This window comes from Balaenoptera borealis (assembly GCF_965194805.1).
Source record: "Balaenoptera borealis genome assembly, chromosome: 5".
NCBI lineage: Eukaryota > Metazoa > Chordata > Mammalia > Artiodactyla > Balaenopteridae > Balaenoptera > Balaenoptera borealis.
This window is the reverse complement of record NC_138862.1, coordinates 106,580,516-106,597,299: the sequence shown is the minus strand read 5'-3', so window position 1 is coordinate 106,597,299 and position 16,784 is coordinate 106,580,516.

Sequence of the window (16,784 nt, the reverse complement as noted above, 5' to 3'; positions counted from 1 at the left end):
CACAGGCACCCCAAGGTTTAGGGCTGCTCTGTTGACAAGAACCTCCACTTCATTACACCTTAAATATCCCAGGAAAGAGAAAAACGGATAAAGAAGTTGTGGTCCTTATGTACAATGGAATATCACTCAGCCATGAAATCAATGTCATGAGGCTAGTAGCAGCATGATGAGTGGATTTAGGTACGACGATTCTAAGTGAAATAAGTCACACAGAAAAAGACACTTATCATAAGATATCACTTATAGAGGGAATGTAAAAACCGCTACACTTGCACTGAATTACAAAACAGAACAGAGTCACACGTTTAGAAAACACACTATGGCTGCTTAACGGGAAAGGTGAGGTGGGGTGATGCATAAAACAAGGGTTTCAAATTAGCTCAGATACCGTTCCATAAACCCAATATGTAATAGACAAGACCTACTCCTTGCTCAGTGAACTGGACTCAACACCCCCTATTCACCGCACAAGAATATATCTGACTAGTAAGAAACTTAAAACCTATGTACTGATACCTCTCTGTAAGTGAGTCAAGTGGGTGTAAAGCGGCATAAACACAGCAGTGAAAAGCAGCTAAACCCCATTATAAAAATCAATTACTTTTAAAAACCCGTGAAACAAAGACAGTGAAAGAGAGAGAAATGCTTACAAAATTCGTTCAGGGGCTGTGATGCAACCTGGATTGACCATACCTAGACCCACAGCTGGGTGAGACATAAGGGTGGACACTCTTGGGGCTGAGAGTTCTGGTGAGGTTGGGTGAGCAAACGCAGACCCTTTCAAGTAATACTGCATGGTACCCATCCCATGGGTCCCAAATCTCCAGGTTCAAGGGCACCTTCCTACATCGAAAACTTGCATGAGAAACCCAGAAGATGGTACACCATGCGATCGGGAAAGGTTTCTAAAACGCACCTCGTTTCTCATGTCCTTGTGCTTGGGTTCGCCATTCCAGCCGCTTTACCAGCAATCTCCCTACTTGAAGGATCAGCACCTTTAACCTCCGGTTCCAAAAAGGTTGCAATTTGTCCTGAGGATGAACGGGAAGAGGGGGAACCAATGAGAGACTAGCTCTAGGTGTTGGGACAGGCACAGGTCACTCTATTTTCCCATCAGGAAGAAGAAATAACCACAGGCTCAGCCTGCCCCCCGGAACCAGAATAGGGCCTGAAGCAATCCTGCGCTTTTGCGGCCAGCTCCCACTAAAGCGAGTTGACAAATGGAGCGCAGGGTCACTGCAATTCACAAACCTGCAGAGTTATAAATGGTAACTCTCGTCCACAAATATATTGAGGGAAGGCAACGAAGAGGATTTGAAAGCAAGGCAGAATTGCAGGAAACAGATTTCAGCAGGTAGATTCGAATCGCCTGGAAAGCACATGAAAAGCGGCAAAACGTCGACAATGATGCCCTTGGCCAAAAAGGGCGTATGCGTTTTTTCCTGAATATATTCAGGAAAAAACGCATACGCCCTTTTTGGCCAACCAAGCAAGCTGGAAAGGCAAATCAGCGCTACAAAGAAGGCTCGCTTCCTGTCGGTCAAAAGGGCCATGCTGAAAAAAGTGTAAAAACCAGAAATGCAGGACAGGCCATGGAGAAATGGGAGCCTTGCTACGCTGATGGGCGGGTTGTAAATGGCCAACAGACACTCTGGAGAAGTGTACGGTGTGTCCTGAAACATCTAAAAAACACAGCTTAGAGAGCATAGGGCACTTCCGCTCATGGGCGTATAAATTGGGAAAACTAAAAATCAGCAAGACACAGGCACCCCAAGGTTTAGGGCTGCTCTGTTGACAAGAAGCTCCACTTCATTACACTTTAAATATCCCAGGAAAGAGAAAAACGGATAAAGAAGTTGTGGTCCTTATGTAAAATGGAATATCACTCAGCCATGAAATCAATGTCATGAGGCTAGTAGCAGCATGATGAGTGGATTTAGGTACGACGATTCTAAGTGAAATAAGTCACACAGAAAAAGACACTTATCATAAGATATCACTTATAGAGGGAATGTAAAAACCGCTACACTTGAACTGAATTACAAAACAGAACAGAGTCACACGTTTAGAAAACACACTATGGCTGCTTAACGGGAAAGGTGAGGTGGGGTGATGCATAAAACAAGGGTTTCAAATTAGCTCAGATACCGTTCCATAAACCCAATATGTAATAGACAAGACCTACTCCTTGCTCAGTGAACTGGACTCAACACCCCCTATTCACCGCACAAGAATATATCTGACTAGTAAGAAACTTAAAACCTATGTATTGATATCTCTCTGTAAGTGAGTCAAGTGGGTGTAAAGCGGCATAAACACAGCAGTGAAAAGCAGCTAAACCCCACTATAAAAATCAATTACTTTTAAAAACCCGTGAAACAAAGACAGTGAAAGAGAGAGAAATGCTTACAAAATTCGTTCAGGGGCTGTGATGCAACCTGGATTGACCATACCTAGACCCACAGCTGGGTGAGACATAAGGGTGGACACTCTTTGGGCTGAGAGGTTTGGTGAGGTTGGGTGAGCAAACGCAGACCCTTTCAAGTAATACTGCATGGTACCCATCCCATGGGTCCCAAAACTCCAGGTTCAAGGGCACCTTCCTACATCGAAAACTTGCATGAGAAACCCAGAAGATGGTACACCATGCGATCGGGAAAGGTTTCTAAAACGCACCTCATTTCTCATCTCCTTGGGCTCGGGTTCGCCATTCCAGCCGCTTTACCAGCAATCTCCCTACTTGAAGGATCAGCACCTTTAACCTCCGGTTCCGAAAAGGTTGCAATTTGTCCTGAGGATGAACGGGAAGAGGGGGAACCAATGAGAGACTAGCTCTAGGTGTTGGGACAGGCACAGGTCACTCTATTTTCCCATCAGGAAGAAGAAATAACCACAGGCTCAGCCTGCTCCCCGGAACCAGAATAGGGCCTGAAGCAATCCTGCGCTTTTGCGGCCAGCTCCCACAAAAGCGAGTTGACAAATGGAGCTCAGGGTCACTGCAATTCACAAACCTGCAGAGTTATAAATGGTAACTCTCGTCCACAAATATATTGAGGGAAGGCAACGAAGAGGATTTGAAAGCAAGGCAGAATTGCAGGAAACAGATTTCAGGAGGTAGATTCGAATCGCCTTGAAAGCACATGAAAAGCGGCAAAACGTCGACAATGGTGCCCTTGGCCAAAAAGGGCGTATGCGTTTTTTCCTGAATATATTCAGGAAAAAACGCATACGCCCTTTTTGGCCAACCAAGCAAGCTGGAAAGGCAAATCAGCGCTACAAAGAAGGCTCGCTTCCCGTCGGTCAAAAGGGCCATGCTGAAAAAAGTGTAAAAACCAGAAATGCAGGACAGGCCATGGAGAAATGGGAGCCTTGCTACGCTGATGGGCGGGTTGTAAATGGCCAACAGACACTCTGGAGAAGTGTACGGTGTGTCCTGAAACATCTAAAAAACACAGCTTAGAGAGCATAGGGCACTTCCGCTCATGGGCGTATAAATTGGGAAAACTAAAAATCAGCAAGACACAGGCACCCCAAGGTTTAGGACTGCTCTGTTGACAAGAACCTCCACTTCATTACACCTTAAATATCCCAGGAAAGAGAAAAACGGATAAAGAAGTTGTGGTCCTTATGTACAATGGAATATCACTCAGCCATGAAATCAATGTCATGAGGCTAGTAGCAGCATGATGAGTGGATTTAGGTACGACGATTCTAAGTGAAATAAGTCACACAGAAAAAGACACTTATCATAAGATGTCACTTATAGAGGGAATGTAAAAACCGCTACACTTGAACTGAATTACAAAACAGAACAGAGTCACACGTTTAGAAAACACACTATGGCTGCTTAACGGGAAAGGTGAGGTGGGGTGATGCATAAAACAAGGGTTTCAAATTAGCTCAGATACCGTTCCATAAACCCAATATGTAATAGACAAGACCTACTCCTTGCTCAGTGAACTGGACTCAACACCCCCTATTCACCGCACAAGAATATATCTGACTAGTAAGAAACTTAAAACCTATGTATTGATATCTCTCTGTAAGTGAGTCAAGTGGGTGTAAAGCGGCATAAACACAGCAGTGAAAAGCAGCTAAACCCCACTATAAACATCAATTACTTTTAAAAACCCGTGAAACAAAGACAGTGAAAGAGAGAGAAATGCTTACAAAATTCGTTCAGGGGCTGGGATGCAACCTGGATTGACCATACGTAGATCCACAGCTGGGTGAGACATAAGGGTGGACACTCTTGGGGCTGAGAGGTTTGGTGAGGTTGGGTGAGCAAACGCAGACCCTTTCAAGTAATACTGCATGGTACCCATCCCATGGGTCCCAAAACTCCAGGTTCAAGGGAACCTTCCTACATCGAAAACTTGCATGAGAAACCCAGAAGATGGTACACCATGCGATCGGGAAAGGTTTCTAAAACGCACCTCATTTCTCATCTCCTTGGGCTCGGGTTCGCCATTCCAGCCGCTTTACCAGCAATCTCCCTACTTGAAGGATCAGCACCTTTAACCTCCGGTTCCGAAAAGGTTGCAATTTGTCCTGAGGATGAACGGGAAGAGGGGGAACCAATGAGAGACTAGCTCTAGGTGTTGGGACAGGCACAGGTCACTCTATTTTCCCATCAGGAAGAAGAAATAACCACAGGCTCAGCCTGCCCCCCGGAACCAGAATAGGGCCTGAAGCAATCCTGCGCTTTTGCGGCCAGCTCCCACAAAAGCAAGTTGACAAATGGAGCTCAGGGTCACTGCAATTCACAAACCTGCAGAGTTATAAATGGTAACTCTCGTCCACAAATATATTGAGGGAAGGCAACGAAGAGGATTTGAAAGCAAGGCAGAATAGCAGGAAACAGATTTCAGGAGGTAGATTCGAATCGCCTTGAAAGCACATGAAAAGCGGCAAAACGTCGACAATGGTGCCCTTGGCCAATAAGGGCGTATGCGTTTTTTCCTGAATATATTCAGGAAAAAACGCATACGCCCTTTTTGGCCAACCAAGCAAGCTGGAAAGGCAAATCAGCGCTACAAAGAAGGCTCGCTTCCCGTCGGTCAAAAGGGCCATGCTGAAAAAAGTGTAAAAACCAGAAATGCAGGACAGGCCATGGAGAAATGGGAGCCTTGCTACGCTGATGGGCGGGTTGTAAATGGCCAACAGACACTCTGGAGAAGTGTACGGTGTGTCCTGAAACATCTAAAAAACACAGCTTAGAGAGCATAGGGCACTTCCGCTCATGGGCGTATAAATTGGGAAAACTAAAAATCAGCAAGACACAGGCACCCCAAGGTTTAGGGCTGCTCTGTTGACAAGAACCTCCACTTCATTACACCTTAAATATCCCAGGAAAGAGAAAAACGGATAAAGAAGTTGTGGTCCTTATGTACAATGGAATATCACTCAGCCATGAAATCAATGTCATGAGGCTAGTAGCAGCATGATGAGTGGATTTAGGTACGACGATTCTAAGTGAAATAAGTCACACAGAAAAAGACACTTATCATAAGATGTCACTTATAGAGGGAATGTAAAAACCGCTACACTTGAACTGAATTACAAAACAGAACAGAGTCACACGTTTAGAAAACACACTATGGCTGCTTAACGGGAAAGGTGAGGTGGGGTGATGCATAAAACAAGGGTTTCAAATTAGCTCAGATACCGTTCCATAAACCCAATATGTAATAGACAAGACCTACTCCTTGCTCAGTGAACTGGACTCAACACCCCCTATTCACCGCACAAGAATATATCTGACTAGTAAGAAACTTAAAACCTATGTATTGATATCTCTCTGTAAGTGAGTCAAGTGGGTGTAAAGCGGCATACACACAGCAGTGAAAAGCAGCTAAACCCCACTATAAACATCAATTACTTTTAAAAACCCGTGAAACAAAGACAGTGAAAGAGAGAGAAATGCTTACAAAATTCGTTCAGGGGCTGGGATGCAACCTGGATTGACCATACGTAGATCCACAGCTGGGTGAGACATAAGGGTGGACACTCTTGGGGCTGAGAGGTTTGGTGAGGTTGGGTGAGCAAACGCAGACCCTTTCAAGTAATACTGCATGGTACCCATCCCATGGGTCCCAAAACTCCAGGTTCAAGGGAACCTTCCCACATCGAAAACTTGCATGAGAAACCCAGAAGATGGTACACCATGCGATCGGGAAAGGTTTCTAAAACGCACCTCATTTCTCATCTCCTTGGGCTCGGGTTCGCCATTCCAGCCGCTTTACCAGCAATCACCCTACTTGAAGGATCAGCACCTTTAACCTCCGGTTCCGAAAAGGTTGCAATTTGTCCTGAGGATGAACGGGAAGAGGGGGAACCAATGAGAGACTAGCTCTAGGTGTTGGGACAGGCACAGGTCACTCTATTTTCCCATCAGGAAGAAGAAATAACCACAGGCTCAGCCTGCCCCCCGGAACCAGAATAGGGCCTGAAGCAATCCTACGCTTTTGTGGCCAGCTCCCACTAAAGCGAGTTGACAAATGGAGCTCAGGGGCACTGCAATTCACAAACCTGCAGAGTTATAAATGGTAACTCTCGTCCACAAATATATTGAGGGAAGGCAACGAAGAGGATTTGAAAGCAAGGCAGAATTGCAGGAAACAGATTTCAGGAGGTAGATACGAATCGCCTTGAAAGGACATGAAAAGCGGCAAAATGTCGACAATGATGCCCTTGGCCAAAAAGGGCGTATGCGTTTTTTCCTGAATATATTCAGGAAAAAACGCATACGCCCTTTTTGACCAACCAAGCAAGCTGGAAAGGCAAATCAGCGCTACAAAGAAGGCTCGCTTCCCGTCGGTCAAAAGGGCCATGCTGAAAAAAGTGTAAAAACCAGAAATGCAGGACAGGCCATGGAGAAATGGGAGCCTTGCTACGCTGATGGGCGGGTTGTAAATGGCCAACAGCCACTCTGGAGAAGTGTACGGTGTGTCCTGAAACATCTAAAAAACACAGCTTAGAGAGCATAGGGCACTTCCACTCATGGGCGTATAAATTGGGAAAACTAAAAATCAGCAAGACACAGGCACCCCAAGGTTTAGGGCTGCTCTGTTGACAAGAACCTCCACTTCATTACACCTTAAATATCCCAGGAAAGAGAAAAACGGATAAAGAAGTTGTGGTCCTTATGTACAATGGAATATCACTCAGCCATGAAATCAATGTCATGAGGCTAGTAGCAGCATGATGAGTGGATTTAGGTACGACGATTCTAAGTGAAATAAGTCACACAGAAAAAGACACTTATCATAAGATATCACTTATAGAGGGAATGTAAAAACCGCTACACTTGAACTGAATTACAAAACAGAACAGAGTCACACGTTTAGAAAACACACTATGGCTGCTTTACGGGAAAGGTGAGGTGGGGTGATGCATAAAACAAGGGTTTCAAATTAGCTCAGATACCGTTCCATAAACCCAATATGTAATAGACAAGACCTACTCCTTGCTCAGTGAACTGGACTCAACACCCCCTATTCACCGCACAAGAATATATCTGACTAGTAAGAAACTTAAAACCTATGTACTGATATCTCTCTGTAAGTGAGTCAAGTGGGTGTAAAGCGGCATAAACACAGAAGTGAAAAGCAGCTAAACCCCATTATAAAAATCAATTACTTTTAAAAACCCGTGAAACAAAGACAGTGAAAGAGAGAGAAATACTTACAAAATTCGTTCAGGGGCTGTGATGCAACCTGGATTGACCATACCTAGACCCACAGCTGGGTGAGACATAAGGGTGGACACTCTTGGGGCTGAGAGTTTTGGTGAGGTTGGGTGAGCAAATGCAGACCCTTTCAAGTAATACTGCGTGGTACCCATCTCATGGGTCCCAAATCTCCAGGTTCAAGGGCACCTTCCTACATCGAAAACTTGCATGAGAAACCCAGAAGATGGTACACCATGCGATCGGGAAAGGTTTCTAAAACGCACCTCGTTTCTCATGTCCTTGTGCTTGGGTTCGCCATTCCAGCCGCTTTACCAGCAATCTCCCTACTTGAAGGATCAGCACCTTTAACCTCCGGTTCCAAAAAGGTTGCAATTTGTCCTGAGGATGAACGGGAAGAAGGGGAACCAATGAGAGACTAGCTCTAGGTGTTGGGACAGGCACAGGTCACTCTATTTTCCCATCAGGAAGAAGAAATAACCACAGGCTCAGCCTGCCCCCCGGAACCAGAATAGGGCCTGAAGCAATCCTGCGCTTTTGCGGCCAGCTCCTACTAAAGCGAGTTGACAAATGGAGCTCAGGGTCACTGCAATTCACAAACCTGCAGAGTTATAAATGGTAACTCTCGTCCACAAATATATTGAGGGAAGGCAACGAAGAGGATTTGAAAGCAAGGCAGAATTGCAGGAAACAGATTTCAGGAGGTAGATTCGAATCGCCTTGAAAGCACATGAAAAGCGGCAAAACGTCGACAATGGTGCCCTTGGCCAAAAAGGGCGTATGCGTTTTTTCCTGAATATATTCAGGAAAAAACGCATACGCCCTTTTTGGCCAACCAAGCAAGCTGGAAAGGCAAATCAGCGCTACAAAGAAGGCTCGCTTCCCGTCGGTCAAAAGGGCCATGCTGAAAAAAGTGTAAAAACCAGAAATGCAGGACAGGCCATGGAGAAATGGGAGCCTTGCTACGCTGATGGGCGGGTTGTAAATGGCCAACAGCCACTCTGGAGAAGTGTACGGTGTGTTCTGAAACATCTAAAAAACACAGCTTAGAGAGCATAGGGCACTTCCGCTCATGGGCGTATAAATTGGGAAAACTAAAAATCAGCAAGACACACGCACCCCAAGGTTTAGGGCTGCTCTGTTGACAAGAAGCTCCACTTCATTACACCTTAAATATCCCAGGAAAGAGAAAAACGGATAAAGAAGTTGTGGTCGTTATGTACAATGAATATCACTCAGCTATGAAATCAATGTCATGAGGCTAGTAGCAGCATGATGAGTGAATTTAGGTACGACGATTCTAAGTGAAATAAGTCACACAGAAAAAGACACTTATCATAAGATATCACTTATAGAGGGAATGTAAAAACCGCTACACTTGAACTGAATTACAAAACAGAACAGAGGCACACGTTTAGAAAACACACTATGGCTGCTTAACGGGAAAGGTGAGGTGGGGTGATGCATAAAACAAGGGTTTCAAATTAGCTCAGATACCGTTCCATAAACCCAATATGTAATAGACAAGACTTACTCCTTGCTCAGTGAACTGGACTCAACACCCCCTATTCACCGCACAAGAATATATCTGACTAGTAAGAAACTTAAAACCTATGTATTGATATCTCTCTGTAAGTGAGTCAAGTGGGTGTAAAGCGGCATAAACACAGCAGTGAAAAGCAGCTAAACCCCATTATAAAAATCAATTACTTTTAAAAACCCGTGAAACAAAGACAGTGAAAGAGAGAGAAATACTTACAAAATTCGTTCAGGGGCTGTGATGCAACCTGGATTGACCATACCTAGACCCACAGCTGGGTGAGACATAAGGGTGGACACTCTTGGGGCTGAGAGGTTTGGTGAGGTTGGGTGAGCAAACGCAGACCCTTTCAAGTAATACTGCATGGTACCCATCCCATAGGTCCCAAAACTCCAGGTTCAAGGGAACCTTCCTACATCGAAAACTTGCATGAGAAACCCAGAAGATGGTACACCATGCGATCGGGAAAGGTTTCTAAAACGCACCTCATTTCTCATCTCCTTGGGCTCGGGTTCGCCATTCCAGCCGCTTTACCAGCAATCTCCCTACTTGAAGGATCAGCACCTTTAACCTCCGGTTCCGAAAAGGTTGCAATTTGTCCTGAGGATGAACGGGAAGAGGGGGAACCAATGAGAGACTAGCTCTAGGTGTTGGGACAGGCACAGGTCACTCTATTTTCCCATCAGGAAGAAGAAATAACCACAGGCTCAGCCTGCCCCCCGGAACCAGAATAGGGCCTGAAGCAATCCTGCGCTTTTGCGGCCAGCTCCCACAAAAGCGAGTTGACAAATGGAGCTCAGGGGCACTGCAATTCACAAACCTGCAGAGTTATAAATGGTAACTCTCGTCCACAAATATATTGAGGGAAGGCAACGAAGAGGATTTGAAAGCAAGGCAGAATTGCAGGAAACAGATTTCAGGAGGTAGATTCGAATCGCCTTGAAAGCACATGAAAAGCGGCAAAACGTCGACAATGGTGCCCTTGGCCAAAAAGGGCGTATGCGTTTTTTCCTGAATATATTCAGGAAAAAACGCATACGCCCTTTTTGGCCAACCAAGCAAGCTGGAAAGGCAAATCAGCGCTACAAAGAAGGCTCGCTTCCCGTCGGTCAAAAGGGCCATGCTGAAAAAAGTGTAAAAACCAGAAATGCAGGACAGGCCATGGAGAAATGGGAGCCTTGCTACGCTGATGGGCGGGTTGTAAATGGCCAACAGACACTCTGGAGAAGTGTACGGTGTGTCCTGAAACATCTAAAAAACACAGCTTAGAGAGCATAGGGCACTTCCGCTCATGGGCGTATAAATTGGGAAAACTAAAAATCAGCAAGACACAGGCACCCCAAGGTTTAGGGCTGCTCTGTTGACAAGAACCTCCACTTCATTACACCTTAAATATCCCAGGAAAGAGAAAAACGGATAAAGAAGTTGTGGTCCTTATGTACAATGGAATATCCCTCAGCCATGAAATCAATGGCATGAGGCTAGTAGCAGCATGATGAGTGCATTTAGGTACGACGATTCTAAGTGAAATAAGTCACACAGAAAAAGACACTTATCATAAGATATCACTTATAGAGGGAATGTAAAAACCGCTACACTTGAACTGAATTACAAAACAGAACTGAGTCACACGTTTAGAAAACACACTATGGCTGCTTTACGGGAAAGGTGAGGTGGGGTGATGCATAAAACAAGGGTTTCAAATTAGCTCAGATACCGTTCCATAAACCCAATATGTAATAGACAAGACCTACTCCTTGCTCAGTGAACTGGACTCAACACCCCCTATTCACCGCACAAGAATATATCTGACTAGTAAGAAACTTAAAACCTATGTATTGATATCTCTCTGTAAGTGAGTCAAGTGGGTGTAAAGCGGCATACACACAGCAGTGAAAAGCAGCTAAACCCCACTATAAACATCAATTACTTTTAAAAACCCGTGAAACAAAGACAGTGAAAGAGAGAGAAATGCTTACAAAATTCGTTCAGGGGCTGGGATGCAACCTGGATTGACCATACGTAGATCCACAGCTGGGTGAGACATAAGGGTGGACACTCTTGGGGCTGAGAGGTTTGGTGAGGTTGGGTGAGCAAACGCAGACCCTTTCAAGTAATACTGCATGGTACCCATCCCATGGGTCCCAAAACTCCAGGTTCAAGGGAACCTTCCCACATCGAAAACTTGCATGAGAAACCCAGAAGATGGTACACCATGCGATCGGGAAAGGTTTCTAAAACGCACCTCATTTCTCATCTCCTTGGGCTCGGGTTCGCCATTCCAGCCGCTTTACCAGCAATCTCCCTACTTGAAGGATCAGCACCTTTAACCTCCGGTTCCGAAAAGGTTGCAATTTGTCCTGAGGATGAACGGGAAGAGGGGGAACCAATGAGAGACTAGCTCTAGGTGTTGGGACAGGCACAGGTCACTCTATTTTCCCATCAGGAAGAAGAAATAACCACAGGCTCAGCCTGCCCCCCGGAACCAGAATAGGGCCTGAAGCAATCCTGCGCTTTTGCGGCCAGCTCCCACAAAAGCGAGTTGACAAATGGAGCTCAGGGTCACTGCAATTCACAAACCTGCAGAGTTATAAATGGTAACTCTCGTCCACAAATATGTTGAGGGAAGGCAACGAAGAGGATTTGAAAGCAAGGCAGAATAGCAGGAAACAGATTTCAGGAGGTAGATTCGAATCGCCTTGAAAGCACATGAAAAGCGGCAAAATGTCGACAATGGTGCCCTTGGCCAAAAAGGGCGTATGCGTTTTTTCCTGAATATATTCAGGAAAAAACGCATACGCCCTTTTTGGCCAACCAAGCAAGCTGGAAAGGCAAATCAGCGCTACAAAGAAGGCTCGCTTCCCGTCGGTCAAAAGGGCCATGCTGAAAAAAGTGTAAAAACCAGAAATGCAGGACAGGCCATGGAGAAATGGGAGCCTTGCTACGCTGATGGGCGGGTTGTAAATGGCCAACAGACACTCTGGAGAAGTGTACGGTGTGTCCTGAAACATCTAAAAAACACAGCTTAGAGAGCATAGGGCACTTCCGCTCATGGGCGTATAAATTGGGAAAACTAAAAATCAGCAAGACACAGGCACCCCAAGGTTTAGGGCTGCTCTGTTGACAAGAACCTCCACTTCATTACACCTTAAATATCCCAGGAAAGAGAAAAACGGATAAAGAAGTTGTGGTCCTTATGTACAATGGAATATCACTCAGCCATGAAATCAATGTCATGAGGCTAGTAGCAGCATGATGAGTGGATTTAGGTACGACGATTCTAAGTGAAATAAGTCACACAGAAAAAGACACTTATCATAAGATGTCACTTATAGAGGGAATGTAAAAACCGCTACACTTGCACTGAATTACAAAACAGAACAGAGTCACACGTTTAGAAAACACACTATGGCTGCTTAACGGGAAAGGTGAGGTGGGGTGATGCATAAAACAAGGGTTTCAAATTAGCTCAGATACCGTTCCATAAACCCAATATGTAATAGACAAGACCTACTCCTTGCTCAGTGAACTGGACTCAACACCCCCTATTCACCGCACAAGAATATATCTGACTAGTAAGAAACTTAAAACCTATGTACTGATATCTCTCTGTAAGTGAGTCAAGTGGGTGTAAAGCGGCATAAACACAGCAGTGAAAAGCAGCTAAACCCCATTATAAAAATCAATTACTTTTAAAAACCCGTGAAACAAAGACAGTGAAAGAGAGAGAAATACTTACAAAATTCGTTCAGGGGCTGTGATGCAACCTGGATTGACCATACCTAGACCCACAGCTGGGTGAGACATAAGGGTGGACACTCTTGGGGCTGAGAGTTCTGGTGAGGTTGGGTGAGCAAACGCAGACCCTTTCAAGTAATACTGCGTGGTACCCATCCCATGGGTCCCAAATCTCCAGGTTCAAGGGCACCTTCCTACATCGAAAACTTGCATGAGAAACCCAGAAGATGGTACACCATGCGATCGGGAAAGGTTTCTAAAACGCACCTCGTTTCTCATGTCCTTGTGCTTGGGTTCGCCATTCCAGCCGCTTTACCAGCAATCTCCCTACTTGAAGGATCAGCACCTTTAACCTCCGGTTCCAAAAAGGTTGCAATTTGTCCTGAGGATGAACGGGAAGAGGGGAAACCAATGAGAGACTAGCTCTAGGTGTTGGGACAGGCACAGGTCACTCTATTTTCCCATCAGGAAGAAGAAATAACCACAGGCTCAGCCTGCCCCCCGGAACCAGAATAGGGCCTGAAGCAATCCTGCGCTTTTGCGGCCAGCTCCCACTAAAGCGAGTTGACAAATGGAGCTCAGGGTCACTGCAATTCACAAACCTGCAGAGTTATAAATGGTAACTCTCGTCCACAAATATATTGAGGGAAGGCAATGAAGAGGATTTGAAAGCAAGGCAGAATTGCAGGAAACAGATTTCAGGAGGTAGATTCGAATCGCCTTGAAAGCACATGAAAAGCGGCAAAACGTCGACAATGATGCCCTTGGCCAAAAAGGGCGTATGCGTTTTTTCCTGAATATATTCAGGAAAAAACGCATACGCCCTTTTTGGCCAACCAAGCAAGCTGGAAAGGCAAATCAGCGCTACAAAGAAGGCTCGCTTCCCGTCGGTCAAAAGGGCCATGCTGAAAAAAGTGTAAAAACCAGAAATGCAGGACAGGCCATGGAGAAATGGGAGCCTTGCTACGCTGATGGGCGGGTTGTAAATGGCCAACAGCCACTCTGGAGAAGTGTACGGTGTGTTCTGAAACATCTAAAAAACACAGCTTAGAGAGCATAGGGCACTTCCGCTCATGGGCGTATAAATTGGGAAAACTAAAAATCAGCAAGACACAGGCACCCCAAGGTTTAGGGCTGCTCTGTTGACAAGAAGCTCCACTTCATTACACCTTAAATATCCCAGGAAAGAGAAAAACGGATAAAGAAGTTGTGGTCGTTATGTACAATGAATATCACTCAGCTATGAAATCAATGTCATGAGGCTAGTAGCAGCATGATGAGTGAATTTAGGTACGACGATTCTAAGTGAAATAAGTCACACAGAAAAAGACACTTATCATAAGATATCACTTATAGAGGGAATGTAAAAACCGCTACACTTGAACTGAATTACAAAACAGAACAGAGTCACACGTTTAGAAAACACACTATGGCTGCTTAACGGGAAAGGTGAGGTGGGGTGATGCATAAAACAAGGGTTTCAAATTAGCTCAGATACCGTTCCATAAACCCAATATGTAATAGACAAGACTTACTCCTTGCTCAGTGAACTGGACTCAACACCCCCTATTCACCGCACAAGAATATATCTGACTAGTAAGAAACTTAAAACCTATGTATTGATATCTCTCTGTAAGTGAGTCAAGTGGGTGTAAAGCGGCATAAACACAGCAGTGAAAAGCAGCTAAACCCCATTATAAAAATCAATTACTTTTAAAAACCCGTGAAACAAAGACAGTGAAAGAGAGAGAAATACTTACAAAATTCGTTCAGGGGCTGTGATGCAACCTGGATTGACCATACCTAGACCCACAGCTGGGTGAGACATAAGGGTGGACACTCTTGGGGCTGAGAGGTTTGGTGAGGTTGGGTGAGCAAACGCAGACCCTTTCAAGTAATACTGCATGGTACCCATCCCATAGGTCCCAAAACTCCAGGTTCAAGGGAACCTTCCTACATCGAAAACTTGCATGAGAAACCCAGAAGATGGTACACCATGCGATCGGGAAAGGTTTCTAAAACGCACCTCATTTCTCATCTCCTTGGGCTCGGGTTCGCCATTCCAGCCGCTTTACCAGCAATCTCCCTACTTGAAGGATCAGCACCTTTAACCTCCGGTTCCGAAAAGGTTGCAATTTGTCCTGAGGATGAACGGGAAGAGGGGGAACCAATGAGAGACTAGCTCTAGGTGTTGGGACAGGCACAGGTCACTCTATTTTCCCATCAGGAAGAAGAAATAACCACAGGCTCAGCCTGCCCCCCGGAACCAGAATAGGGCCTGAAGCAATCCTGCGCTTTTGCGGCCAGCTCCCACAAAAGCGAGTTGACAAATGGAGCTCAGGGGCACTGCAATTCACAAACCTGCAGAGTTATAAATGGTAACTCTCGTCCACAAATATATTGAGGGAAGGCAACGAAGAGGATTTGAAAGCAAGGCAGAATTGCAGGAAACAGATTTCAGGAGGTAGATTCGAATCGCCTTGAAAGCACATGAAAAGCGGCAAAACGTCGACAATGGTGCCCTTGGCCAAAAAGGGCGTATGCGTTTTTTCCTGAATATATTCAGGAAAAAACGCATACGCCCTTTTTGGCCAACCAAGCAAGCTGGAAAGGCAAATCAGCGCTACAAAGAAGGCTCGCTTCCCGTCGGTCAAAAGGGCCATGCTGATAAAAGTGTAAAAACCAGAAATGCAGGACAGGCCATGGAGAAATGGGAGCCTTGCTACGCTGATGGGCGGGTTGTAAATGGCCAACAGACACTCTGGAGAAGTGTACGGTGTGTCCTGAAACATCTAAAAAACACAGCTTAGAGAGCATAGGGCACTTCCGCTCATGGGCGTATAAATTGGGAAAACTAAAAATCAGCAAGACACAGGCACCCCAAGGTTTAGGGCTGCTCTGTTGACAAGAACCTCCACTTCATTACACCTTAAATATCCCAGGAAAGAGAAAAACGGATAAAGAAGTTGTGGTCCTTATGTACAATGGAATATCACTCAGCCATGAAATCAATGTCATGAGGCTAGTAGCAGCATGATGAGTGGATTTAGGTACGACGATTCTAAGTGAAATAAGTCACACAGAAAAAGACACTTATCATAAGATGTCACTTATAGAGGGAATGTAAAAACCGCTACACTTGAACTGAATTACAAAACAGAACAGAGTCACACGTTTAGAAAACACACTATGGCTGCTTTACGGGAAAGGTGAGGTGGGGTGATGCATAAAACAAGGGTTTCAAATTAGCTCAGATACCGTTCCATAAACCCAATATGTAATAGACAAGACCTACTCCTTGCTCAGTGAACTGGACTCAACACCCCCTATTCACCGCACAAGAATATATCTGACTAGTAAGAAACTTAAAACCTATGTACTGATATCTCTCTGTAAGTGAGTCAAGTGGGTGTAAAGCGGCATACACACAGCAGTGAAAAGCAGCTAAACCCCACTATAAACATCAATTACTTTTAAAAACCCGTGAAACAAAGACAGTGAAAGAGAGAGAAATGCTTACAAAATTCGTTCAGGGGCTGGGATGCAACCTGGATTGACCATACGTAGATCCACAGCTGGGTGAGACATAAGGGTGGACACTCTTGGGGCTGAGAGGTTTGGTGAGGTTGGGTGAGCAAACGCAGACCCTTTCAAGTAATACTGCATGGTACCCATCCCATGGGTCCCAAAACTCCAGGTTCAAGGGAACCTTCCCACATCGAAAACTTGCATGAGAAACCCAGAAGATGGTACACCATGCGATCGGGAAAGGTTTCTAAAACGCACCTCATTTCTCATCTCCTTGGGCTCGGGTTC